The sequence below is a fragment of the Myxine glutinosa genome, chromosome 3 (assembly GCF_964187855.1).
Source record: "Myxine glutinosa chromosome 3, kmMyxGlut1.1, whole genome shotgun sequence".
Lineage (NCBI taxonomy): Eukaryota > Metazoa > Chordata > Myxini > Myxiniformes > Myxinidae > Myxine > Myxine glutinosa.
The window spans coordinates 53,256,185-53,284,024 of NC_136263.1; the positions used below are offsets into that span (position 1 = coordinate 53,256,185).

A 27,840-nucleotide genomic window follows, 5' to 3' on the forward strand; every position below is an offset into this window, starting at 1 on the left:
TGACGTCACGAGTTCAGCAGACATGCAGTGGCAGTACGCAAGGTGACATGCTGGGCCATCCGACAAACATGGATGGCACACGTATTACATAACAGGACAGAGGAAATGTATACCAACGTACAGGTGGTGATTCAGCTACTTAGGAGGACATTTGGTCGAAGAGCAATTTCCTAAACTCGGTGCATCATGCTTTGGCCTGCACACCATGAAATCAGCACAAAATTGCCCTCGATCTGCTAGCTCAGGTGCCCGGATGACGAAGCTGCAACATCGCTTTCCATGCTTACAAATTCCACCAGGAACAACAGGACGCCATTTGGAAAGAAAAGGAAGGGGGTGTGGGGAGGAGCAGAAGGAAGGAATAAGGAAGTAGAGCTGGGGAAACGAGATAAAGAATAGTTTCCTGCATTCGTTAGTTTACTATAAAGAAAACAACAAATCACAGATTAGAAGAAACACGTGAACAGGAACAGGTAATCAGTTTGTGTCCATCTGTTAGCAGGCGGACAATTAACAAGCTCAGTCACACTGAAGATTTCAGAAAGCAAATACAAAGTCTTCATATGACCAAAGGTATTGCGACAGGAACTAAATATGCACGGTTATCAATTCACAACCGAATCCGACAGGTTGGTGCAGAGGTAGCGCACTTACCTTTGAGCTGCCTACTGGTTTTGATGGCCAACCAACCCACAGACTGTCGGATTGGTATTTCACAGTCAAGGTGTTGCACCATCCCTCGAATGGGTGTTAGGCTGCGTGACCCGTCTGTTAACATCAGTTGTTGAACGTTGAAGATCCCAAGGCATGTTTCACAAAAGGTGGACGAGTTATTGACGGCACACTACAAATTCCAAAATGCTGCCAATACCACCTCCAGACGAGTGCCCGACCTGTCCAGCAAGTTCATCAAAGATCTAAGTCCAAAAGGTTCATCCGGCAAAGAGTTTTTTTTATTTATAAACAAGCAGTCGTAGGAAAGTAAATCCATTTCACGAACACTTTGTTCCAATTTTGTTTTTGTAGATACGATATCAGGTGTAATAGTGCACCACTCCTCAAGAACAAGTGCAGGTTAATTTATATATGTACATATATATTTTATATACACAGAGTCAAGGCTCGTGTAAAGAGATAACACACACATGAAAACATGCACAGAACCACAATGCATACATATAATAAAGGGAGCGGGAGACAAGAGGGGTTAGAGAGGGAAGCACACAAGCACAACAACAGCAGAGAACAGGGACGTCGGTAGATCTGTGGAAGGGAGAGGGCTGGGGAGGGAGGAGGGAAGGGGTACACGGTATAAAGCAAAATGAACACTAGGAATTTCAGGAAAGAAGTTGGAGATTGAAAGAGGTGGATTTGGGGTGTTTTAATTGGGGTGGAAAAGATCAAGGTTTTGGATTGGGGAAGATAAGAGATGGTGGTGAACAGCTGTTTTTAAGACCTGGAGGTAGGGATTGAAGAGGGTGAGGGAGTTTGTCCCAGAGGCGGGAAAAAAAGAGGAATGAAGGAGTGAAGGTGAGCAGAGAGTCTTGATTTTGACAGTTTCACCAGAAGGGGGTTGCTGGCAGATCTTGTGCGACCTGCAGGAATATTTGGGGGACACAGCACAGACAGGGCAGGGGGAGCGAGGCCGGAGAGGAGTCAGTAGAAGACAGAAAGACCACCAATCTGCCTGCGATGAGAGAGAGAAAGGCCCTCAGAATCAGCTTCATCGCGGGAGATTCCAATGATTTATGAATGCTTTGGTTTCAACAGTCTGAGGCCGAGCTAGGTGTGAGGCAGGAGCACCAGCCCAGAGCAGAGTGCAGTATTCCATTGAGCTGTGGATGAAAGCCTTGTATGTAGTGAGGAGCTCAGAAGTGCTCAGAAAGGACTTTGCACGACAGAGGAGACCCAGTCAGCGACTGGCTTGGGAGGCCAGCTTGGAAATGTGGTTTTCCCAGGAAAGATCATGGCTGATAGTGAGACCCAAAAGTTTGAGTGACAGAACTTCTTTGAGAGGATTGTTGAGAAAGTAGATGGGAGGGCTTTCCAGTCGGTCTTTACGGAGAGACAAAGTGAGAGTGTGAGATTTGTCAGGATTGAAAGACATGTTCCACTTGTTTGACCAGTTGGGATTTTGTCCAGGTCTGCAGAGAGTGATGAGGCTGCAGACTGCCGATCTGAGGGTTGAGATATGGAGCAGCAGAGAGTGGAGTCATCAGCAAAGAGATAGAGAGGATTTTCAAGAGAGTCAGATAGATCATTGATGAAGACCAGAAAAAGCACTGGGCCCAGAACACTGCCTTGGGGAACTCCAGCCTGGACAGGAAGGGGAGATGAGAGAATTCCATTCAGGACCACATGTTGACTGCGACCAGAGAGGAAGGCAAGCCATGCATGGAGATTTCCATGGATACCATAGGAGGAGAGTTCGATGAACAGGGCTGGGTGCCAGACCGTATCGAAGGCACGAGATATGTCAAGGGACACAGCTCTGATTTCCTCTTTGGCATTGAGGACCTCCATCCATTGTTGAGCCAGCAGAAGCAGCATGTTCAGAGTAGAATGACCCAGTCTGAATCCAAATTTATGATCAGAGATCAAGCCATTGAATAGGAAGGATTTAATATCCAAAGCAATGATGAATTCCATGATTTTTCTGATTATTGGGAGCAGGTTGATTGGTCTGTAGTTGCAAGGATCTGTTTTTGCACCTTTTTTGTGTAAAGTGGTGATGTTGGCTGATTTCCAAGATGCTGGCAGATGACCTTGAGCAAAAGAGAGGGTGAAGAGAACAGAGAGAGGGTGTGATAGAGCAGCAGGGCAGGATTTTAGGACCCGTGGGTTGATGCCGTCTGGCCAAGTTGCAGAATCAGAGTCGAGGATTGACAGAAACTTCTCCACCTTGTCAGGAGAGAAGGACAGAGTCCAGGAACAGCTGGGTTTGACTGGGTGCGGAGAGAGATGGGTTTGGGACACAAGATTTTGAGGGAAACACAGAGTTGAGGCATTCGGCTTTTTTTACATGCGGTGTCAGCTGTGTTGCCATTTGAGGTAAGGGAGGGGATGGAAGGGGAACAAACACCAGAGACGATTTGACCAGACACCACCAGGATTTGGAAGAGGGAGACAGGTTTGAGAGTTCAGTCTTGAGAGTAGAGAGACATTGTTTCCTGCCTCTCCTAAGGGTAGACACACACTTGTTCTGAGCTTTCTGAAAGGAACAGAGATTGCCTTCAGTTGTATTTGCCTTCCAGGCGGCGAGGCGAAGTTCTTTCAGGGCAACCGCCTCACAACAAGATTCAGTGTACCATGGACGGGAGGAAGGGTATGTCAACTGAAGATTAGATGGGATAAGTCTGTGCATCAGAGAGACCAATTTACTTTGGAAGAATTCCCAGAATGAGTTGATGTCAGAGGCAGTGGAGATGGGAGACCAGTCCAGATGATTGATGGCTGCTTGAAGACCGTGGCAGTCGGCCTGAGTGAAATGCCAGACTCGTCGGCGCTGAGGAGGCTCTCTGAGGATGGCCAGAGAGATGTCCACTTTAACAAGCACATGATCAGATGAGCCGATCGGAGCAGAAGAAGAGTAGCAGACATTTGCAGGGAAGTTTGTCTTAACCAAGTCTAGAAGAGAAGATACTCCATTGACTGAGATCCGGGTCAGGAAATTGACAGATTGTGTCAGTTCCAATGAGTCGCAGAAGTCCTTTGCCGAGATGCCATGACTGGCGTGAGAGGTACCCACAACCAGCCAGGTGGCATGATCACAGTTGAAGTCACCACATATGAGGAAGAGCGAGTTGGGATGAGTGGACAGAAGTTCAGTGGTGGATTGTGTTCTGGAGACTGTATGCCCTCAAGGCAGCGGTCGAAGATGTTCCGTTCCAGGGTGGTTCTATCTGGTTTCAGTTGGGGATGTGCGCCATGGACAAGGGCAGATTTTCAAAGTTGTTATCCTCATTCAAATGTACAATTCCAAACATACGACGAGGCAGTATGGTTGTTGCCCTACTGGTAGACCAAATTGAGTGGAGCATTGTCCAACGTCACAGGAGCACGTCTTTCTCCGAAGTGTGTGCGATACGGTAACGGCTCCAGCTCATTGTAGTTTAACTCGATGTGCAGTTTCATGCCAGTGACGTCATTACCCACAAATGCAATCTCGAGATTGGCATTTCTTGCTAACAGGGGTCTGATTGGTTTCCAGACAGCAATAAGTGTTGATGCAATTAATTTGAAGAAATTGATCGAGATTGCATTTGTGGGCAACGTTGCTCTTGTATCATTGATAATTAGTTAAAGCTCCAATTCCTCATTGGAATACAAGATTGAATGAATAGACCTTCTGTTGTAAGCACACAATGAACAAAATGATTTGCGTTCGAGTGAGGGGAGATGCCAACATCCATCATCATAATCATCATCAGCAGCATCATGCAGAAGGGCCTTGCAACATGGTGTTCCAGAATTTTAATATCGGTGCTGAACATTATGACATGCCACGGGTGAAAATGGTAGTGTGCCACCTGGCTCTGTGGTAAACACCAAACTGCAAACATAAATAAATAAATAAATAATAAACAAACCCGACATCTCATGGGCACAAACAGCGACAAATGGCACCAAAGCCTCGGGTTCAATCAGGTGCACAGAGCAGAATCACAGTTTGTTAGCCGAGTCGTTGACGATTCAAACTTCGTCAGGTGTTCTCTCCCTGTAGAAACTTCAGACAAGGCCGTATCATGTATCATCAGCTGCCTTAATATCAACAAACAAATCGCATACTCCATGGACAGAACCCAAGCAAAACCGGTTTGTTTTGAAAACCAACAACTTTCGGTCCAAGTTGGTCGGATTGTCGAACACGAGACAGGAATTCACCTGCCATGAATCGCAGAGAATGACAACGTGATTGTCGCCGCCAACTCCACCCCCGCTTCCCACCTTCCGTTCAATCCCTTCCAACAAATCACAAACGCCTTTCAATTCGCGGCGATCTGAAGATTTCTAATGAAACAAACGATGTCACGATTATGGATTTTAAGGTAACGGTGCAACTGCAAGAAGGATGTACGAGCAGATATCACATGGGTTGCTTCATTGCAAACCAAATGAATCCAGCAAGCTTGTCTGTATACCGCTCATGTTGACTAGTTGGGTAATTGATGTCATGCACACACGTACACACATATACACACACGTACACACATATACACACACGTACACACATATACAAACACGTACACATATACACACACGTACACACATATACAAACACGTACACATATATACACACACGTACACACATATACACACACGTACACACATATACAAACACGTACACATATACACACACACACGTACACACATATACACACACACACACACACACACACACACACACACACACACACACACACACACACACACACACATACGTACACACATATACACACGTGCACACACATATACACACGTGCACACACATACACACACACACGTGCACACATATACACACGTGCACACACACACACACACACGCGTACACACATATACACACACGTACACACATACACACACACACGTACACACACACACACACACACATACGTACACACATGTGCACACACACACACGTACACACATACATACATATACACACACGTACACACACACACATACACACATATACACACACGTACACATATACACACACGTACACACATATACACACACGTACACACATATACAAACACGTACACACATATACACACACACACACACACGTACACACATATACACACACACACAAACACACGTACACACATATACACACGTGCACACACATATACACACGTGCACACACATACACACACACACATATACACACGTGCACACATATACACACGTGCACACACACACACACACACACACACACGTACACACATATACACACACACATATACACACACGTACACACACGTACGCACATATACACACACGTACACACGTGCACACACACACGCACGCACACATATACACACATATATATATATATACACACACACACACACACACACACACACACACACACACACACACACACACACACACACACACACACACACACACACACACACACACACACACACACATATACACACACACATATACACACACGTACGCACATATACACACACGTACACACGTGCACACACACACGCACGCACACATATACACACATATATATATATATACACACACACACACACACACACACACACACACACACACACACACACACACACACACACACACACACACACACACACACACACACACACACACACACACACACACACACACACACACACACGCGTTAGGAAGTTCATGGATCATGACCAAAATCATGCCTGAGAAGTCTGCACGTCCCCGTTTCATTGAAAATCGGAAGAGTACGGTTTATTACAAATTGTTGGTTGGCTGCCTTATGCCTATTTGCTATTTATGAAGTATGTATAACAAATATGACACCTTGCCATATATACTTTGTTGTTAATGAGCAAATATTACAAGATTGTTCCATATTTCTAAAATTTCCCCCGCACCCCTCCGCCCACCCCGAGAGAAAAAGAGCACACACACATAAAAGGATCATGGTTATGTCATAGTATTCTGTTTCGAAATCAAGCCGTATTCACGTGACAGACATGCGTTGCACGTGTAAGCAGCATAAGGCTCTGTTCCATCCCCTCCCCTCCTGCTATCCTTTTGTTTGCCTTTTTGTTTTGTAATTGCCGATTATCCCAACGCGTGGCCCTCAAGTGATGGAACAGAGATCGAGCAGGTCTCAAAGTATTCACCTCCGTAAAATCTCCATAGTCTCTGTCTCTGTCTGTGTCTGTGTCTCTGTGTCTGTGTCTCTGTGTGTCTCTGTGTGTCTGTGTCTGTGTCTCTGTGTCTGTCTCTGTCTCTGTGTCTGTGTCTCTGTGTCTGTGTCTCTGTGTCTGTGTCTCTGTGTCTGTGTCTCTGTGTCTGTGTCTCTGTGTCTGTGTCTCTGTGTCTGTGTCTCTGTGTCTGTGTCTCTGTGTCTGTGTCTCTGTGTCTGTGTCTGTGTCTCTGTGTCTGTGTCTGTGTCTCTGTGTCTGTGTCTCTGTGTCTGTGTCTCTGTGTCTGTGTCTCTGTGTCTGTGTCTGTGTCTCTGTGTCTGTGTCTGTGTCTCTGTGTCTGTGTCTGTGTCTCTGTGTCTGTGTCTGTGTCTGTGTCTCTGTGTCTGTGTCTCTGTGTCTGTGTCTGTGTCTGTGTCTCTGTGTCTGTGTCTGTGTCTCTGTGTCTGTGTCTGTGTCTGTGTCTGTGTCTCTGTGTCTGTGTCTGTGTGTCTGTGTCTCTGTGTCTGTGTCTGTGTCTCTGTGTCTGTGTCTGTGTCTCTGTGTCTGTGTCTGTGTCTGTGTCTCTGTGTCTGTGTCTCTGTGTCTGTGTCTCTGTGTCTGTGTCTGTGTCTGTGTCTCTGTGTCTCTGTGTCTGTGTCTCTGTGTCTCTGTGTCTGTGTCTCTGTGTCTGTGTCTCTGTGTCTCTGTGTCTCTGTGTCTCTGTCTCTGTGTCTGTGTGTCTGTGTGTCTGTGTGTCTGTGTCTCTGTGTGTCTGTGTGTCTCTGTCTCTGTGTCTCTGTCTCTGTCTCTCTGGCACCCCCTTGGTGTAGCAAAATGGCGGCTGTGTTCGTTTACTGAGGAGCTCTGCCGTGTACCCTTTCCCAGGAGAGGATCCAAAATTTTTTTAGGGGATGTTCACTTGAGGATAAAATATTCACAAATCGCAAAATCTACCACCAAGTCTTATTCAAGTCAATGTATTAGTCTTCTATTTTTTTTCACTTGACAAAATTTAGCACCCACCAGAATGTACCCGGCAGACGTCCATTTCCTTACATGGACATGCACATGGACCATTGCTGTATACATGAAAATTGGTTAACTTTCCAGCTAGGCTCACCCCCATGGGCTGCCGGTCTATTAGCAATGCTATGGAACTTCGGTCTGCGATGCTGGATAATGACGACACTGTAGTGTGGTGCTGGGCACACACGTTAAATAAAGGTAGGCCACAACGCTTTGGGTTAGGTAGAGCTCTTTATTGCATGCTCACTCGTCAGCACTGCCGTGCTTGGGGCTGCAAGCCGCGTGTATATCTGGAGGCCACGCCTCACCTGGGGCGTGGCCGCCACCCACTGGTGCTCGGAATTATGTCTCTGCGCCAGCGGGTTATCGTGTACGCCACACGTGCCCCCCCAGAATTCCCGCGCACCTGAAGGGTCAGTTTGCGGGGCAAACAGATGACCCGGCCGAAGCGCCCTCTGGCGGCTGGCAGCGTCTGGGATGCCGGGATGTCATCTGGGATGCCTCTGGCGGCATCTGGGATGGGTGCAGGGCAGGGGGGTGGCGTGACGGCGGGGTTGGGCGGTGCCGGGGGTCCGCCCGCCGGGGGGTGGCCCCGACGCGGGGGCAGAGCCGCTGGCGGGGGGGGGGGGGGGGTGGTCCAAGTCGAGGTGGGCCGGCTTGATGCGGTCCACGGAGACGCGGTCAGGAGTACCGCCGATGTCCAGGGTGAAATGCTTCGCCCCGGTCTCCAGCACGCGGAAGGGCCCGTCATACGGGGGCCGCAGCGGTGTCCGGTGGGCGTCGTGGCGGACGAACACGTACTCCGCCGTGCGAAGCGCCGGGGGGACGTGCGTTGGCGGGCAACCGTGGTGCGCCGTCGGCACCGGGGCGAACCTCCGGGCGGTCTCCTGCAGGGCGGAGCGCTGCTGCGCCGCGGACCATGGCGCCGTGGAGTCGGGGAGGAACTCGCCTGGCACCCGCAGCGGTTGTCCGAAGACCAACTCCGCCGCGGATGCGCGCAGGTCGTCCTTGGGCGCCGTCCTGAGGCCCAGCAGGACCCAGGGGAGCCTGTCGACCCAGCCGCCGTCGCGGAGGCTGGCCCGGAGCGCGGCCTTCATGGTGCGATGCAGCTGGACGCCAAGCCCCCGCGCTACCGCCCCCCAGAGCTCCGAGGTGAACTGGGGGCCGCGGTCGGACGAGATGTCCGAGGGGGCGCCGAACCGGGCAACCCAAGTGGCGATGAACGCCTGCGCAAAGTCCGCCGCCGTCGTTGCTGCCAAAGGCACGGCCTCCGGCCACCGGGTGGTGTGGTCCACCATTGTGAGGACGTGGGTGAAACCCCATGAGGGGGGCAGAGGTCCCACCAAGTCCACGTGAATGTGGTCGAACCGATGTTCGGGCACCGTAAACGGGGCCAGCGGGGCCTGAGTGTGGCGGTGAACCTTCACGCGCTGGCACGCGAGGCACGTCCTGGCCCAATCGCGGACGGCCTTCCGGAGGCCATGCCAGACGAACTTGTCGGCGACCAGCTTTTGGGAGGCCTTCGTGCCCGGGTGGGACAGGCCGTGGATGGCGTCAAAAACCCGGCGCTGCCAGCCGGCGGGCACGATGGGGCGAGGCCGGCCGAGGGAGACGTCGCACAAGAGGGCCGCGCCCGCACCGTCGAACGGTACTTCGGTGACGCGGAGGCCCGTGACGGCGGTCCGAAAAGCCTGGGCGGCGGGGTCGGCGGACTGGTCCGCCGCCATCCGGGCATAGTCGATCCCGAGGTGGACCGCGTGGGCGACGGACCGGGAAAGGCAATCCGCCACTGGGTTGTCCTTCCCCGCGATGTGCCGGATGTCCGTTGTGCACTCGGACACGGCCGTGAGGTGACGCTGCTGCCGGGCCGACCACGGCTCGGCGACCTTGGCCATCGCGAAGACCAGGGGCTTGTGGTCGACGAAGGCCGTGAACGGGCGGCCCTCGAGCAGATGGCGGAAGTGCCGGACTGCCAGGTGCAGCCCGAGCAGCTTGAGGTCGAAGGCACTGTACCACCGTTCATGCGGGCGGATCTGCCGGCTAAAAAACGCCAGCGGCTGCCAAGCTCCCTTCACCCATTGCTCGTGCACCGCGCCCACCACGTAGTCCGACGCGTCGGTGGTGAGGGCGGTCGGTGCATCGGGCGCCGGGTGCGCGAGCATGGTGGCGTTAGCCAAGGCGAGCTTCGCGCTCGCGAACGCCGCATCCATCGGCTCGGTGCAGGCAACGTCGCCTTTGCCCGGCTTCCCCCAGAGGGCCTCGTGCAGGGGGCGCAGGAGCTGGGCGATGCGGGGCAGGAAACGGTGATAAAAGTTCACCATGCCCAGGAACTCCTGGAGCCCCTTGATCGTGCGGGGGCGCGGAAAACCCCTGACCGCCTCCACCTTGGCCAGTAAGGGGATGGCCCCGTGCCTGGTGACGCGGTGTCCCAAAAAGTCAATTTCGGTGACGCCGAACCGGCACTTGGCGGGGTTGATGATCAGGCCATGTCGGCCCAGGTGTTCGAAGAGCGTGCGGAGATGGCGGAGGTGCTCCTCACGGGACGCGCTTGCGACGAGGATGTCATCCAGGTAGACGAACACGAAGTCCAAGTCACGCAAGACGCTGTCCATAAGCCGCTGGAACGCCTGGGCTGCATTCTTCAACCCGAAGGGCATCCGCAGAAACTCGAAGAGGCCGAATGGTGTGATGACGGCCGTCTTCGGTATCTCCTCCGGCATGACGGGGACCTGGTGGTATCCGCGGATGAGGTCCACCTTGGAGAAGAGGGACATTTTCGCCAACCGGGCGGAAACGTCCTGGATGTGAGGGACCGGGTAGCGGTCGGGGGTGGTAGCATCGTTGAGGCGGCGGTAGTCTCCGCACGGCTGACACCCGCCGCCGGGCTTGGGCACAATGTGCAGCGGCGATGCCCATGCGCTGTTGGAGCGCCGGACGATGCCCAGTCGCTCCAGCGTGGCGAACTCCCCCTGCGCCACGGCGAGCTTCACCGGGTCAAGGCGGCACGCCCGGGCATAGACCGGTGGCCCGTCGGTGGGGATGTGATGCTCCACCCCATGCTTGACGGCCACCGCCGAGAAAGTGGGCCGCGTGAGGGCCGGGAAACTGGCGAGGAGGCGGGTGAACTCGTCCGCTGCCGGAAGCGTGCAGACCAACCTCGCCGGGACCGAACCGCTCAGCAAGCCGCTTGGCGAGCCGCCCATGGAGCTGCTCAACGAACTGCTCAGCGCGCAAGCAAGCGAGCTGAAGGTTTCGGCTTGGACAAGGCGTCTGTGCCTCATGTCCACCAGCAGCCCATGCGCACAGAGGAAGTCCGCCCCGAGTAGGCCCATGGGGACACTAGCGGTAACGAACGACCACTGAAAGCGCTGCCCCCCGAACCGCAGCGAGAGACAACGCTTTCCGAACGTGCGGATGGGCGTGCCGTTGGCGGCAAGCAAAGCGGGGCCCCGGCCCTCTGCTTGCTTGTCGGACGCGGAGGCAGGGAGGACGCTCACCTGCGCTCCCGTGTCGCACAGGAAGCGACGACCCGAGGAGGTGTCCGTTATGAACAGCAGGCTGCCAGTATGGCCGACGCTCATGGCAGGAAGCGAGCGCCGGCCTGGCCGTTTCCCGACCTGCCAAAAGTACAAGGCGGGCGGCAGGACCTGGCCTTGTGGTCGAACCTGGTATGGAACTAGCACCAGGTCTGGCCCGGTGGTGGTTGTCGCGCCGGTCGTGACGACGGTGGTGGGCGGGGCTTGGCGGCGGCCACGCGCGGATCCGCCCAACCTGCGCCGTGTTCGGGAGGATCCGAACGCAAACGTGGATCCGCCAAACCTGCGCCGTGTTCGGGAGGATCCCAACGCAAACGCGGATCCGCCGAACCTGCGCCGTGATCCACGATGGCCGTGCTATATGCCGGCCGTGCGTCGTGGGCTGCAAAAAACCTGTCCGCCTCCCTGGCCAGGGTGCGCGGTTCCGTAATGGTCGTACCGGCCAGCGCGAGCCGTACCGGTACAGGCAGCTGGCGGAGGAAGAGAGCACGGAAGAGGAAATCCATGTGGCCGTCGCCGAGCAGGGACAGCATGTAATCCATGCGGGCGGACGGTCGTGTGTCGCCGAGTATGGGAAGGTCCAAAAGACGTTCAGCGCGATCGGCCTCTGTGAGGCCAAACGTGTCGAGGAGAAGCCGCTTGAGCACCGCGTACTTGCTCTCGTCCGGCGGGTGCCGGAGGAAAGACACGACTCTGGCGGCCGTGCCGGATCCAAGGGCAGCGACCACGTAAAAGTACCTTGTGTCATCCGCCGTGACGCCCCGGAGCTGGAATTGGGCCGCGGCCTGTAGAAACCAGGTGTCGGCCTGCGCTTCCCAGAACTCCGGTAGCTTGATCGCGGCAGCGTTGATGGCCATAGCGCGTTCGGGGAACAGCAACGGCTGAACCAGTCGGAGGTCACCAGTGTAGTGTGGTGCTGGGCACACACGTTAAATAAAGGTAGGCCACAACGCTTTGGGTTAGGTAGAGCTCTTTATTGCATGCTCACTTGTCAGCACTGCCGTGCTCGGGGCTGCGAGCCGCGTGTTTATCTGGAGGCCACGCCTCACCTGGGGCGTGGCCCCCACCCACTGGTGCTCGGAATGATGTCTCTGCGCCAGCGGGTTATCGTGTCCGCCACAACACCATTGACCACTTGAAGAGCATGGCAAACATTCTACGAGAGGAGATGATGGAGTACCGAAACTGGTCATTCAACGGTAGCTTTGAAGACTTTGAGAATCCTCCGCGACTCCAGTTCTTCCTCACTCATCTTCCCTTTGGCCGTCATGTCCTCAAAGTTTCTGGAATTCACAATGAAGAAGTAGATAAAGTTGTTGAGGTCGCTTGCCAGTTCCTCATCAAACATACTCGAACTGATCGTCAGGTCAACACAACCCTACCAGCTCTAAGATGGGAAATGTTTCGTTCCAAGACCTTGGCGGGAGAGATGTTACCTCCGACTCGGATCCGCTGCCTTACTACCACATATCACAGGTGCAAATTACATTGCCATGCGTGATAAGTCACACACGAACAACTGTCCGGCTCTTCCTCCCATTGAAGAAAATGGTTGGATTGTTAAGGAAGGTGTTTATGTTGCAGTGAGGTGTCTCGCCCTGCCCACCCCTGGAGCTGTAATTGAACTGAGGAAATGTGCAGGTAAATCAGGGTGTAAAGGAAGGTGCAGCTGCTTCAAGAACAGACTTCCCTGTATTTCTCTCTGTGAGTCATATGGCAGCGATTGTGGAAACGTGATTAAGGATGATACCCACGAGGATGATGAATAAATCAGCAAACAGTTCAATGTGATGATGATTGATGTGGATAAGGACAAGGATGGTAAATAATTACATTCTTGGTTTGCATTTTTATTGTTGATATTACGATGTGCTAGTGTAAATTAAAACATTCTGTGTTTATCAAAATAGGACAAACCGAAGGTACATTGTAAATTTTTACACCAATTCTTGTAAAGCATGTTTTTCATCCTAGTTGGATTGTATTGTGAAACAAACCCAATAATAAAGGTGTACATTGTGATTGGTATTTTCAGTTTTTATTTCATACATAGTTTTGTGCAATAATCGCTGGATCATCTCATCAGACGGTTCAGTCTAAGTCGGGTCCCTTGATGATACATTATGTAGATCGCTCAGGATGTCATTTATTGACTCATTTTCATTAAAAAAAAAATCCCCCAAACAACTCATGATGTCGGACACGTTGATTTCTTATTTACCCAAGATAAGCGGAGGGTTATTACAGGGTGGGGTCCATTGGCAGAACACCCCACACCCCTCCCACCCGACCTTGCCCATGACAGTGGGTCAATGAATGTATGTCACTTTAAAAGTGTCAGAAATGGATTCAAAATCATCAAAAACCCCTCAAACGACTCTAAGATTAAGAAAGTAGGTTCATTTTAAGCGGAGCTTGTCCCAGGGAGTCTTAGGGCGGAAAGGGACCCAGGGCCAGGAAAATTCTAGCGCTGCCAAAAGCATGGCCGCCGCGGCCTTTCGTTTTACAGCCTTTGAAACCTTAACGCGGAAAAATGGGTTTTTTCTGCGTACCTCCCGAAAGTGGAGTCAATGTGGAGGACATTGTACTTGCAGCTGTCCGAATCGTCGGGATCGACAAAGTAATCGCTGCACCACCAATTAATAAGCGAATTGTTTTGTTTTTTTTGGACGAAACCGATGTTCCTCGAATTGTAGAACAGAGATTAACATTTCAGCCTGATTTATTTATTATGATGTCACCACTCGACAGCCCGAGATCAAAGTAATCATTACTCCCACCAGGGAGTAATGCATTCGATCGTGCCCATCCGTGTCCGTGTGTGTGTGTGTGTGTGTGTGTGTGTTTGTGAACAAGATATCTGGAAAAGTTCTGAACGGATTTGGATGAAGGTTGGTGGGATGATTGCCCTTGGGATATGGAAGAATTGATTATTTTTCGGTGAAGCTGAGGATATTATTCCAGATCCAGGAATTTTTTGAAGGATTTTTTACCATTGGAAGATAGGGCTAATTTTTTTTAAACATTATCTTCTTTATATTCTATATTTAACATTGTGATATGAAAATAGTTTTCATATTTGTTGTAAATGTAGTTTAAACTCGTGGTTATGTGTTAGAGCAGTGTATTTTTTTAGTAGCGTCGTCTTCAGTCCTTTTTTTTTCTTCTAATAAAGACATATTCTGTCATTTTATAACCACCAAAGTGTGTATTAGGTTTCCCCGTTTCATAAAATGTATCGTTTGATACGTGTAATGCTTTAAAACCTTTTTTTTTCTTCTTTTTTTTCTTTTACCTCAGAAGAGATATCAACATTTACCTCAGCGAATGTCAATGGCGGTGTCAGTGTTTGATTAACTTATAAAGACTTAGGTGACTTATAAATGTGACCAGCATGTGCACGGGATTCTTCCCAGAAGAATGAGTGGTCGCATTAGCTTGTACGACTTAAAATGAGCGAGTTTTGTTTTGACGTTTGGGCCAGTTTTACATGTTGTATCCCTAAGGAATGAAATGAACGTTTTTCCTGGCTTACTATTTTATTTGAAGTCACACATGTCTCAAAATACACTCACTTATATAGAATTGAATGCTGAATCCGAAAATGTAAGTGAAATTGCCTTGTTTTTTTTTTTTTTAACATTATCTTCTATCTATTCTCTCTCTCTCTCTCTCTCTCTCTCTCTCTCTCTCTCTCTCTCTCTCTCTCTCTCTCTCTCTCTCTCTCTCTCTCTCTCTCTCTCTCTCTCTATATATATATATATATATATAACCACCTTTAGAGGCCATTTTTCCCCGCAAGCGGGGGTTGGCCTTTTTTGGGAACCATGGTTGTTGTTGTTTTTCGGTCCCCTTTTTGAAGCAATGTTTTATGGCCGGATGCCCTTCCTGACGCCAACCCTTTTTGCCGCCTTTAACGACAAACAGGGAATTACCAGTGAACTGGTCCTCAATTAGCCGACCTCGGAAGGATGACAGGCTGAATCAACCCCCCTGGCATTAATTCAGCGATCGACCGGGATTCGAACCCAGGATCCTAGGATCCTAAGCTGACACCCGAGCCGCTAGCCCAACACCAGGGTTAGACATATATATATATATATATGTCTATATATATATATATATATATATATATATATATATATATATATATATATATATATATATATATATATATATATATATATATATGTCTATATATATATATATATAAATGTCTGTGCAGTGTCTGTGCAGTGTCTGTGCAGTGTCTGTGCAGTGTCTGTCTTGTCTTGTCACTGAACTACTCCCTCAAACTTTTGTAAAATCGTACTATTCCAACTTGACCCATGGCGGGAGTATGCGCTCGACTGAGTGGCGTTCTCGTTTCAAATTGTCCTCCCTTTGTCCCTGATGAGTTCTTCATAGTTCATTGAAGAACTTTCTCGTTATGGTTCGTTAGTTTCAAGAATTTCAAACATCCAGTTTGGATCACGAAATAATGAGTTAAAGCGCGTCGTGTCCTTTCGACGTCAAACCTTTATGCTCCTGAAAGATTCCCGAAAGGATTTGAACCTTGTGGTTAAACACAAACACAAATAATTTGAATATACGATCTACGTCTCTACCAATGTTTTAAAATGCTTTGGTTGTAGATTGATCGGGCATGTCAAGCACGACTGTCCCAGGAAGAAAGTGAATGTTCTTGAATTAGAACATCCTCCATCCCCTACAAATGATAACAACATCCCTCCCCTCGCGAACCATCCCTCTCGCCCACTGTCCACAACCTTCCCCCCAGACCCTCCCCCACCTCCTTGGAAGTGAAAAATGTTCCTTCCGCTACTGAAACTGATTGTAACCCTACCCTCTTGACAATAGACCTCCCCTCCCCCCCCCCCCCCTCCACCCATGGTAGAAAACCATAGCTCACCCTCATTCGAATCTGATATCATTCCTTCTACGATGCTATAGCTGAAACAGCTAATGAAAACCCGTCCCTCATGATCACTGCCCTATCAAAATGGTTCGATCAAAAGCGAAAAGGCACCTAAAAATAGTAGATGGAAATGACCAACCAACTAAGAAACCCTTAGATGGAAACTCTCAAACTGTCCCTTGAAATCCTCATTTCAATCCCTCTCCTCCAAGCCCTAAAAAAAATCCTTCCCCACTCAAAACCGAAAACCGGGAAAAAAAATCCCCAAAATTACATTTGTATTGGCGGAGACTTCAACTGTTCCCTCCACCCCAAACTTGACAGGAACAGTGCCGAACCCCACCCAGCCTCTGCAACACCCCTTGTGAGATTATTACAAAATTTAAACTACATGGACGTATTGGCGATAGCAACACACTTCAACGAGGCAATACTCATGGTGTCGTCGCATTGAAAATAATATTACGCTTGCTCGCCCAGACAAATTTTATGGTAATCCCTCCTTTGAAAGTCTTGTCCTTTTATCCCGGATCTGCCCATCTGGGTTTTCAGACCAAAGCGCAATACTTCTCACAATTTCCACCCCTCGGCTGAAGCACAAGAGTGCCTCTTGGAAATTCAATAATAATATTTTTCATGATATTACCTTTAAAGAGCTTTTTCAAGACATCTGGAATATCCTTGTTGCTTCTAAACTCGATTTCTCAAGCCTAAAGCAATGGTGGGACAATGCTAAAGCACACAGACTTTTCTGTCATCTGTATCGTGCATATGGTGCTCAAAATAAAATAAAATAAACCCGGTAACCTTGTTTGAAAATGAAATCCTACAATTACAAGAACAACTCCATAGAACCGACAACACAGGACGCCAAGGAACAAAACAACAAATTCATGGAAAACATCCTTGCTCAACTCCATATCCGAAAAGCGGGCACAGAATGCATTTCTATGTTTAAAAATGAAATACATACATGACCTCGATGCCCCAACCAAATTTTTCTTTACCCTTCAAAATGAAACCCCATCCTCAGAGATAACACGCTTGTTGCGTGATGGGAAACTCCTTTGTGAAGATGCTCCAATCAGGAATTGTGCTCGGCATCATTTCAACCAATTGTTTACAAGACAAGACATTAACCATGATGGAGTATCTGAACTCGAGTCCAACCTTCCAACATTAATGGAGGACCAAAAACAACAGTTGGAGAACTCCCCTTCTCTTAAGTGAACTCACCAATGCCTTGAATACCTTGGAGCCTGGCAAAGCCCTTGGCCTTGATGTGCTGACAAGCGAATTTCTCCGGTGCTTCTGGCACACCATTGGACCCCATCTACCGCAGGTCCCGAATGATTGTTTATTGGATGGACAACTGCCATGGAGCTGCCGTAGAGCAGTTACCTCCTTAATCTCAACTGATAGGAAACTGGCGTCCTATTTCAGTTTTATGTACAGATTATAAAATGTTTGCTGAAACTTTATCCAATCGATTGAAACCCTTGATGAACGTGCTTGCAGAAGAACACCAATCCCTTTGTATCACGAGACATGCTATCGTTGACAATGTATTTTTTTATCCGTGATACCATTCCGTTTTGTAAAAAAAGAAATCAACAAGAATATTGGTCTGGTTTTTATTGATCAAGAAAAAGCTTTTGATTGTATTGAAAAAGCTTCGGTTTTGGCCCTAATTTTATCTTGTATGTTAAACTTTTGTATTTTAATATATCCGGTATCTTACTATAATTCACCAAATGTCCATCCGTCCGTTCGAAGGTACTGCAAAAACGGCTCAACCGATCGCAACGATATTTTGGGTGGGTATTCCTGGGACCCCTGGGAGTAAAATAGGCTATATTGTTTTTCCAATTTTTCCAAGTTTCCAATTTTCCCAAACACGATGGAATAATATTTACCGATATGAACAGTGATGTGGCTTTTGTTGAAATTCTACAAATACTGTTTATTCTACGTACCAGGAAAAAGTACATCGACTCCTGACAAACTCTTCCGATATAAACGTGCGGCTCCAAAGTAACATGGCAGCATGTGCAAAGCGACTGAGAAACAGGTGTAGTGGCCGCTTCAGTGTTATAGATTCAGCGCGCACTCTTCGCACATAAACGTGCGACTGAGAAAGACGTGTCGCGGCTGCTTCCGTTTTGCAGAATTCAATCTTTTTTCAAAATGGGCGCCATGTACTGTTTAGATTTTGATGATTTGCGTGTGGTGTGGGGACACAAGGGACAAGAATTCAGCGCACCAGCAGGTGGCGCGAACGTCCAGGTGGGGAACTGTAATGCATGCCCTGCCTATCGGCCAATCGGCCACGCCCGGGGGCAAGGCGTGGCCTCGGGACATATGTGCGGGCTCTAAGCTCGAGCCCGCCCAGTGCTGAAGTACGAGCTTTGAATAAAGACTCTGTTATACCAACGCATTGTGGCCTACCTCTCTGGCAATCGAGTCGTGTGTGCGCAGCACCACACTGGTGACCCCGATTGGTTCAGCCGTTGCTGACCAGCGAACGCGCCATGGCCACCAATGCCGTCGCAGTTAAACTCCCGGAGTTTTGGGAAGCGCAAGCCGACGTTTGGTTCGTGCAGGCCGAAGCTCAATTTCAGCTCCGCGGCATAACGGCGGACGAGACCCGGTACTACCACATGGTCGCCGCCCTCGGGCCCGGCACTGCCGCCCGAGTCGTGTCCATCCTTCGGCGCCCGCCGGGCAACAACAAGTACGAGGCGCTCAAACGCCTCCTCATCGCCACGTTCGGGCTCACTGAGATCGAACGGGCCGACCACCTCCTGGACCTTCCCGCCCTCGGCGACACACGACCATCCGTCCGGATGGATTCCATGCTGTCCCTGCTTGGAGACCAGCCCCCGGATTTCTTATTCCAGGCGCTTTTCCTACGCCAGCTACCTGCACAGGTACGCCTCGCGCTGGCCGGTTCCAAAATAAAGGAACCCCGCGACCTGGCTGGAGAGGCCGACAAGTATTTTACGGCCTGCGACACGCGGTCGATGTACGGTGCTGCCGTAGTGGATCCCGGCGCTGAGGCTCCAGCGCTCCCGACTTCCCTCGTGGCCGCTGCTACGCCCCGTCCACTACCGCCGCCGCAACCACCACCGGCACGGCCGCAGCGGCCGTTACCGCCGCAAACCTGGTGCTACTACCATGCCAGGTTCGGCCGCCAGGCTAAAACGTGTTGCCCGCCGTGCTCTTTTGACGGGTCGGGAAACGACCCGCGCTCACTTGCGGCCATGAGCGTCGGCCATTCCGGCAGCCTCCTTTTCATCACGGACACCTTGTCCGGGCGCCGTTTCCTTTGCGACACAGGAGCGCAGGTAAGCGTCCTCCCCGCCTCCGCGTCCGACAAGCAAACCTTGGGCCGGGGCCCCGCTTTGCTTGCCGCCAACGGTACACCCATCCGCACATTCGGGAAGTTGCCTCTCACTGCGGTTCGGAGGGCAGTGCTTTCAATGGTCGTTCGTCACCACCAGCGTGCCAATGGCACTGCTCGGTGCGGACTTCCTCTGTGCGAATGGGCTGTTGGTCGACGTGAAGCGCAGATGGCTCGTCCAGGCCGAAACCTTCAGCTCGCTCGCTTGTTCGCTGAGCGGCTCGTTGAGCGGCTCACTGAGCGGCTTGCCAAGCGGCTTGCTGGAAGGTTCCGTCCCGGCGAGTTTAGTTTGCACGCTTCCGGCAGCGGACGACTTTACCTGCCTCCTAGCCAGTTTCCCGGCCCTCACACAGCCCACCTTCTCAGCGGTGGCCGTTAAACACGGGGTGGAGCACCATATACCCACAGTCGGGCCGCCGGTCTACGCCCGGGCACGCCGACTCGAACCCACGAAGCTCGCGGTGGCGAAAGCGGAGTTCGCCACGCTGGAGCGGCTGGGGATCGTATGGCGCTTCAACAGCGCTTGGGCTTCCCCTCTGCACATTGTGCCGAAGCCCAGCGGGGGATGGCGGCCGTGCGGGGACTACCGCCGGCTCAATGATGCCACCACCCCCGACCGCTACCCGGTCCCGCACATCCAGGACTTTTCCGCCCGGTTGGCAAACACGACCGTGTTTTCCAAGGTGGACCTCATCCGGGGCTACCACCAGGTCCCCGTACAACCGGGCGATGTCCCGAAGACGGCCGTCATCACCCCTTTCGGCCTCTTCAAGTTCCTGAGAATGCCTTTCGGGTTGAAGAATGCGGCCCAGGCGTTCCAACGGCTTATGGACAGCGTCTTGCGCGACTTACCTTTCCTCTTCGTCTACCTGGACGACATCCTAGTCGCGCGCGCATCCCGGGAGGAGCACCTGCTCCACCTCCGCACGCTTTTCGAACGCCTGGGCCAGCATTGCCTAATCATCAACCCCGCAAAGTGCCGTTTCGGCGTCGCCATCATCAACTTCTTGGGGCACCGCATCACCAGGCACGGGGCCGTCCCTTTACCGGCCAAGGTGGGGGCGGTCAGGGATTTCCCTCGCCCCTGCATGATCAAGGGGCTCCAAGAATTCCTGGCCATGGTAAATTTTTACCACCGCTTCGTGCCCCACGTCGCCCAGCTCCTCCGCCCCCTGCACGAGGCCCTCCGGGGTAAGCCGGGCAAAGGTGACGTCGCCTGGTCGGAGCCGATGGCCGCGGCGTTTGTGGGCGCAAAGCTGGCCCTGGCCAACGCCACCATGCTGGCGCACCCGGCGCCCGATGCACCGATCGCCCTCACCACCGACACGTCGGACTACGTGGTGGGCGCGGTGCACGAGCAGTGGGTGCGTGGTGCTTGGCAGCCGCTGGCGTTTTTTAGCCGGCAGCTTCGCCCGCACGAACGCCACTATAGCACCTTCGACCGCGAGCTGCTAGGTCTCCACCTGGCGGTCCGACACTTCCGCCATCTGCTCGAGGGCCGCCCGTTCACGGCTTTCGTCGACCACAAGCCCCTTGTGTTCGCGATGGCCAAGGTCACCGATCCAGCGATCCATGGTCGGCACGGCAGCAGCGTCACCTCTCTGCCGTGTCCGAGTACACGACCGACATCCGTCAGGTGGTGGGTAAAGACAACCCGGTGGCGGATTGCCTTTCCCGGTCCGTCGTGCACGCGGTCCACCTCGGGGTCGACTATACCCGGATGGCGGAGGACCAGTCCGCCGACCCTGGCGTCCAGGCCTTGCGGACCGCCGTCACAGGCCTCCGCGTCACCGAGGTGCCGTTCGACGCCGCGGGAGCGGCCCTTCTATGCGACGTCTCCCTCAGCCGGCCTCGCCCCATCGTGCCCGCTGGCTGACGGCGCCCAGTTTTCGACGCCATCCACGGCCTGTCCCACCCGGGCACGAAGGCATCCCAGAAGCTCGTTGCGGCGAAGTTCGTCTGGCATGGCCTCAGGAAGGACGTCCGCGACTGGGCCAGGACGTGCCTCGCGTGCCAGCGCGCAAAGGTCCACAGCCACACCCAGGCCCCGTTGGCCCCGTTTACGGTGCCCGAGCGTCGGTTCGACCACGTTCACGTCAACTTGGTGGGACCTCTGCCCCCCTCGCGAGGGTTCACACACCTCCTCACTCTGGTGGACCGCACCACACGGTGGCCGGAGGCCGTGCTATTGGCGGCGACGTCTGCGGCTGATGTGGCGCACGCCTTCATCGCCACTTGGGTTGCCTGGTTCGGTGCCCCCCTCGGACATCTCGTCCGACCGCGGCCCCCAGTTCACATCGGAGCTCTGGGGCGCGGTGGCGCAAGGGCTCGGTGTCAAACTACACCGCACCACGGCCTACCACCCCCAGGCCAATGGCCTGTGCGAGCGCTTTCATCGCTCAATGAAGGCCGCGCTCCGGGCCAGCCTCCGCGATGGCAGCTGGGCCGACAGGCTCCCCTGGGTCCTGCTGGGCCTCAGGACAGCGCCCAAGGACGACCTGCGCGTGTCCTCGGCGGAGCTGGTCTTTGGGCAACCACTGCGGGTACCGGGCGAATTTATCCCTGACTCCACGGCTCCTTGGTCCGCGGTGCAACAGCGCTCCACCCTGCAGGAGACCGCCCGGAGGTTCGCCCCGGTGCCGACGGCACACCACGGTTGCCCGTCTTCCCACGTCGCCCCGGAGCTTCGCACGGCGGAGTACGTCTTCGTCCGGCACGACGCCCACCGGGCACCGCTACGGCCCCCGTACGACGGGCCCTTCCGCGTGCTGGAGACCGGGGACAAATATTTCACCATCGACATCGGCGGTGCCCCGGATCGTGTCTCCGTGGACCGCCTCAAGCCGGCCCACCTCGATCTGGACCACCCCCCGCAAGCAGCTCTGCCTCCGCGTCGAGGCCGCCCCCCGGCGGTCAGACCCCCGGCACCCCCCAGCCCCGCCGTCCCGCTACCCCCCCAGCCCTGCACGCATCGCCAGGGGGCGTTTCGGCCGGGTCATCCGGCTTCCCCACAAACTCACCCTTCAGGTGCGTGGGAATTCTGGGGGGGTGCGGGTGGCGGACACAAGGGACAAGAATTCAGCGCACCAGCAGGTGGCGCGAACGTCCAGGCGGGGAACTGTAATGCATGCCCCGCCTATCGGCAATGCCCGGGGGCAAGGCGTGGCCTCGGGACATATATGCGGGCTCTAAGCTCGAGCCCGCCCAGTGCTGAAGTACGAGCTTTGAATAAAGACTCTTTGTAATACCAACGCGTTGTGGCCTACCTCTCTGGCAATCGAGTCGTGTGTGCGCAGCACCACAGTGATATGATTCAACGGATGTTTATATGAATTGTTTAAAATTAAAAAGCCTTCAATTTCTGATATTTTGCCTTTTCATTTGGGCTTCCCAATTGAAGCCCCGCCCATAGGGCGGGTACCGTTGCTAGTTCTTAAAATTAACCAAGTGTTGTGCAGCCCCATCGCTATACAGTGTGGAGTACGACAAGGTTGCCCGCTGTCTGGACCCTGATACTCCCTCGCCATCAAACCCTTCCTGCTCCAACTACGTAAGCACATTTCTGGTTTTACCGGATCCATCCTCACCACACCACTCAAAATCTCTGCTTATGCAGATGATATTTGTGTTGTAAATAATAATGCTGATGCCACTGCAATGACTCAGGCATTAGAAACATATTGCCAGGCCTGTTCAGGCCGGGTAAATTGGAAAAAGAGCGAAGCCCTTTGGGTAGGACTTAGAGCTCGCCCACCAATTGCTCTACCAAGAGGGATGAATTGGCAACAAAATGGAATCACATACCTTGGGATTTTCCGAGGAGATAGCACCTTTGAATTGCAGAACTGGACAGGATTGCTGGACAAGGTAATGAGAAAACTAACTCGTTGGAAAGGACTTCTTTTTCAACTGTCTTACCATGGAAGAACCCTCGTCCTCAATAATCTCATTGCCTCCATGTTATGTCATAAAATGATATGTCTGCAATCACAGGGAAACCTTGTAGCCACACTCCAAAATGGTATCATTGATTTCTTCTGGAGCGGGAAACACTGGCTGAAACCTGCCGTTACCTACCTGCCGCATGTTGAAGGTGGCTAAGGCCTCATCGACATCTGTAGCTGGCTTGTAGTCTTCCGGCTTCAAGTTGTCCATCAACTTTTGTATGGGAGTGAAGCCCTACTGTGCAAGCCTTTGGCTAACTGATGGGAGTCTGACCAAATTTGGTACACTTATGTAGAATGATGTAAAGATTAACTGATTAGATTTTGGGGTCAAAGGTCAAATCTATAATAGGTCTATAACTTGAGAACGGCTGAAGTGATCCAATTCAAACTTGGTACAGGTATGTATAATATTGTAAAGATCAAGCGATTCGATTTTGGGGTCAAAGGTCAAATCTGCAATAGGTCTATAACTTGAGAACGGCTGAAGTGATCCAATTCAAACTTGGCACAGGTATGTATAATATTGTACAGATTAAGTGATTAGATTTGGGGGGTCAATAGATTCAAGGTCAGAGGTCATGTCAGGTAAAAATGTGCTAACTTGGGCACAGCTGAATGGATTTAAATCAAACTTGACACAAGTATTATAACGACGTAATAATGTGGGTGCGGGCATATCAGTCGATGTCATGACGTCAAAGAGTGCCGTTATAGTTAATGATGTCATTTGCAGGCTTGATGATACTAGTCAGGTTCAGTATGTCCAGATTTAAAGTTTCGTTGGATTTTTTGGGGGATTTGGAAAACTATATATTTTTGGAAACTATATTGTATAGTCAGTCAGAAAACCAATGTTGCTATTTGCACAGACTCCTGTATGGCGGCCATCTTGGATTTTCAAAATTGCTGCCGTAGAACTAATTTTTCTGAATATCTCAGCTTCTAAATAACATAGAGCTTTGATTCTAACAGCTAAACATACATTTTCAAGGGCCCCGAATCCAATGGTAACAAGTTCGTTAAGCTAGACATGACCATAGAGCTCCTATGTGGCGGCCATCTTGGATTTTTCAAACTGGCCGCCGTAAAATTGATGTTTCTCAGGATCTCATCTTCTAAATAAGACGGAGCTTTGATTTTTCTAAATCCCAAAAACAATCCAACGAAATCTAAAATCTGGACATGCTGAACCTGACTGTGTTGACTGTAATGAGAAATACTATTCTACTGCGAGTGTTTTGCCCTTTGTGGGCCTTTGTGGCATACTGCCAAATAACACACAGATACTCCTAATGTTCATGAGAACTTAAAATCTGTTCACGGGTGGTCAAGCTACTAAAGTAATAAGTTTGATCCCCAGGGTACAGCTGAGGAAAATAATTAGTTTACAGCGTGTGTTTTTGTATTATTTATATATTGAGCAATATACCTGATATTGTGGTGATGGTGGTAGTGTATTTGTAGCCTATTATACATCAATATGTCTGTGGTGGTGGTTGTATATATCGGTGACAGTTCCCTTTGCTTTGCTGTCTTTGCAGGTTCTACATGTCACATTATGAGTGAGATGCAACAAGATGGTGAAGGGGCGGGGCAAGCCCAGGAGTCCACGAACTGTAAGCAGTGCATTTTATGCAAGGCTGATGATGTCAAGAAAGGATCCTTGGTGTTAAACCCCAGAATAGATTCCTACCAACATTTATTGAAGACAATAGAAGAAAGGGCCAGTTTGCATGATGGCATCTACGTTCAAGTCCATAAACGACTCCAAAACAGCACAAAAGAAACACTCTCTACAGAGAAGGCAGTTTGGCATCGCACTTGTTACTCCAGTGCAACTAACAAGAGCGAGATACAACGTGCCAGAGACCGCCATGCGCATGCAGTAACAACTGGACACTATACTGCAAAAAAACGCGGACAGAAGAGAGGAAGCACAGAAATGGACGAGCCAGGCTCATCAACATCTGATGCAACATCCCCGTTCACACGCTCGTGTACAGTGCCACTGGATAAAGAGCAGTGTTTCTTCTGCCAAAAAGATGATGGCCAACTACTCTACCAGGTTAGGACTGAAAATGCTGGTCAAGAGCTTAGAGAGGCTGTAGAGAAGTCCCAAGATGCATTATTGAAAACACGATTCAACACATGTATCTCACCAGGTGATGCACACGCAATTGACCTTCGGTACCACAAATCTTGTTGGAGAAGACATGTGTTCCATGTAGTACGAGACAGACCTAGCGCAAACAGAAGCAGCACAGACAAAGAACTATTGCTGCAACGGGCAAGTCTGATTGAGATGATCAACCTGATAGATGTCAAAACACAAAACCAAGCTTATCTCTCCATGGATGACATTGAAACCACTTATGTCAATATGATTGGCGCAGAACACTTGGAAAAGCATGTACCTACATTCAATAGAAAGTGGCTGAAAGAAAGAATCGTCACTGAGTTGCCAAGCGTGACATCTGTTCTTCAAAAAGACCGAAGAAAATCGGCCATCCTCTACTGTCCAGATGCATGTGAGGAAAGCATGGTTCATTCTGCAATCACAAGTGATGGCGATGACGAGAACAACATGAAGACAATCTACAAAGCAGCACTAGTGATACGGAAGAGCATCGCATTATTCATTAAGAAGGACCAGGAAGCAAATACCATACAGGTGTCCAGCGATATCAACGATGTTCCGGCTGAACTATACACCATGATCCGCTGGGTAATGGTAGGGCCTGTCGACAAGCTGGAAACTGAGAAGAGGACCAGTGTTGTTGACAGATCAACACTCACTGTGAGTCAGAACATCATGTATGGATTCATATCCAACAGACAGGTGAAGTACAAACCAAGCAGCGAATCCGCAACATTCAGGCCACCCCATTCAAGAGAAAACCCCCAAGTCCTGGGATTGGCTCTGACTGTCCATCATGACACACGCAACAAAAAGCTGATGGGACTTCTCAATGCACATGGCTACTGTGTTTCGATTGTCCGCGCTCTCCTCATGGAAACTGCTCTTGCCAATGCTGTCGTAGAAAACACCAGGCAGTTTGAAGGTCTGTACGTGCCACCATTCCTGAAAAAGGGAGCCTTTGTGTTCTTTGCTGCAGACAACACGGACTTTGCCGAGGATACTCCTGACGGGAAAGGAACCACTCACGCAACGATTACTGCAGTGTACCAGAAGTCAGATGTCCCTGGAGAACCAGTTGCGCAACCTCTGATCATTGGTGATGCACAGAGTCTATCGGTCACTCCATACCATGTAGATGTGCTGCACTGTGACAAGCCGAAACCACAGCTTACGAAGAGAACAGAGGAGTTTGTCATCAACAAGGGGGTCTCCAGATCCTATCAACTGACACAACTGGGATGGGTTGTTGCTTCTGCTCTATCCAGGATGAAAGCGAGGGAACACTCCAGCAAGATTCCAGGTTGGGCAGGATACAACTCGCTCTTGTCTGAACGCCAGTCCATGACTCGGGTTGGTGCCTTGCCACTTCTTCCAGAGGTCGTGCATGAGTGGCCAACCCTACTGACCGTGATCATGCAAGCCAGTCAGCTAAGGATGTTGGCAGTTGGTGAAGATCATCCCACTGTAATTTCATTTGACATGGCCCTCTACGAGAAGGTGGTGCAACTGCTGGATGCAAGACCTGACTTGAAACGCACAGTCGTCCCCAGACTGGGTGAGCTGCATGTTGTCATGGCGGCTCTCCGAGCCCTCGGAGCCTCCATGGAGAACTCAGGCATTGATGATGCTTGGGTAGAAGCTGATGTCTATGGTCCAGCCACGACGCGGCAAATCCTGAAATGTACACACTACAAGCGGTCTCTCCGTGCCCATATATATTCATATGTAGCACTTTATGAAATGGTTCTGGAGGAGTTCTTGAAGGACAACCCACAAGTAAAAGATGTGTGTTTCGAGGCAACAGAGGGAGTAGAAGCTGCCTGTGCTGAGACGAACAAGTGCACGAAAGCTGAATCTGTAAAACAAGCAAACACCAAACTCCTTCAAGTCTTGACATCTGATGGGGTGGTGACGGCACTCGAGGAGTGGGAAGCACGGAGATCCAAGAATGCAATGTTCAAGTCAATGATGAACTATCTACATCGGGTGGAGACAATC

General features: G+C 51.2%; 1 protein-coding gene across 10 annotated transcripts in view; it reads right to left on the bottom strand.

The window, feature by feature from the left end:
- Window positions 1-27,840, bottom strand: part of LOC137423563 (rho guanine nucleotide exchange factor TIAM1-like) — a 209,775-nt gene that overhangs the window by 63,359 nt on the left and 118,576 nt on the right. The gene's annotated exons all lie outside the window — the stretch shown is intronic.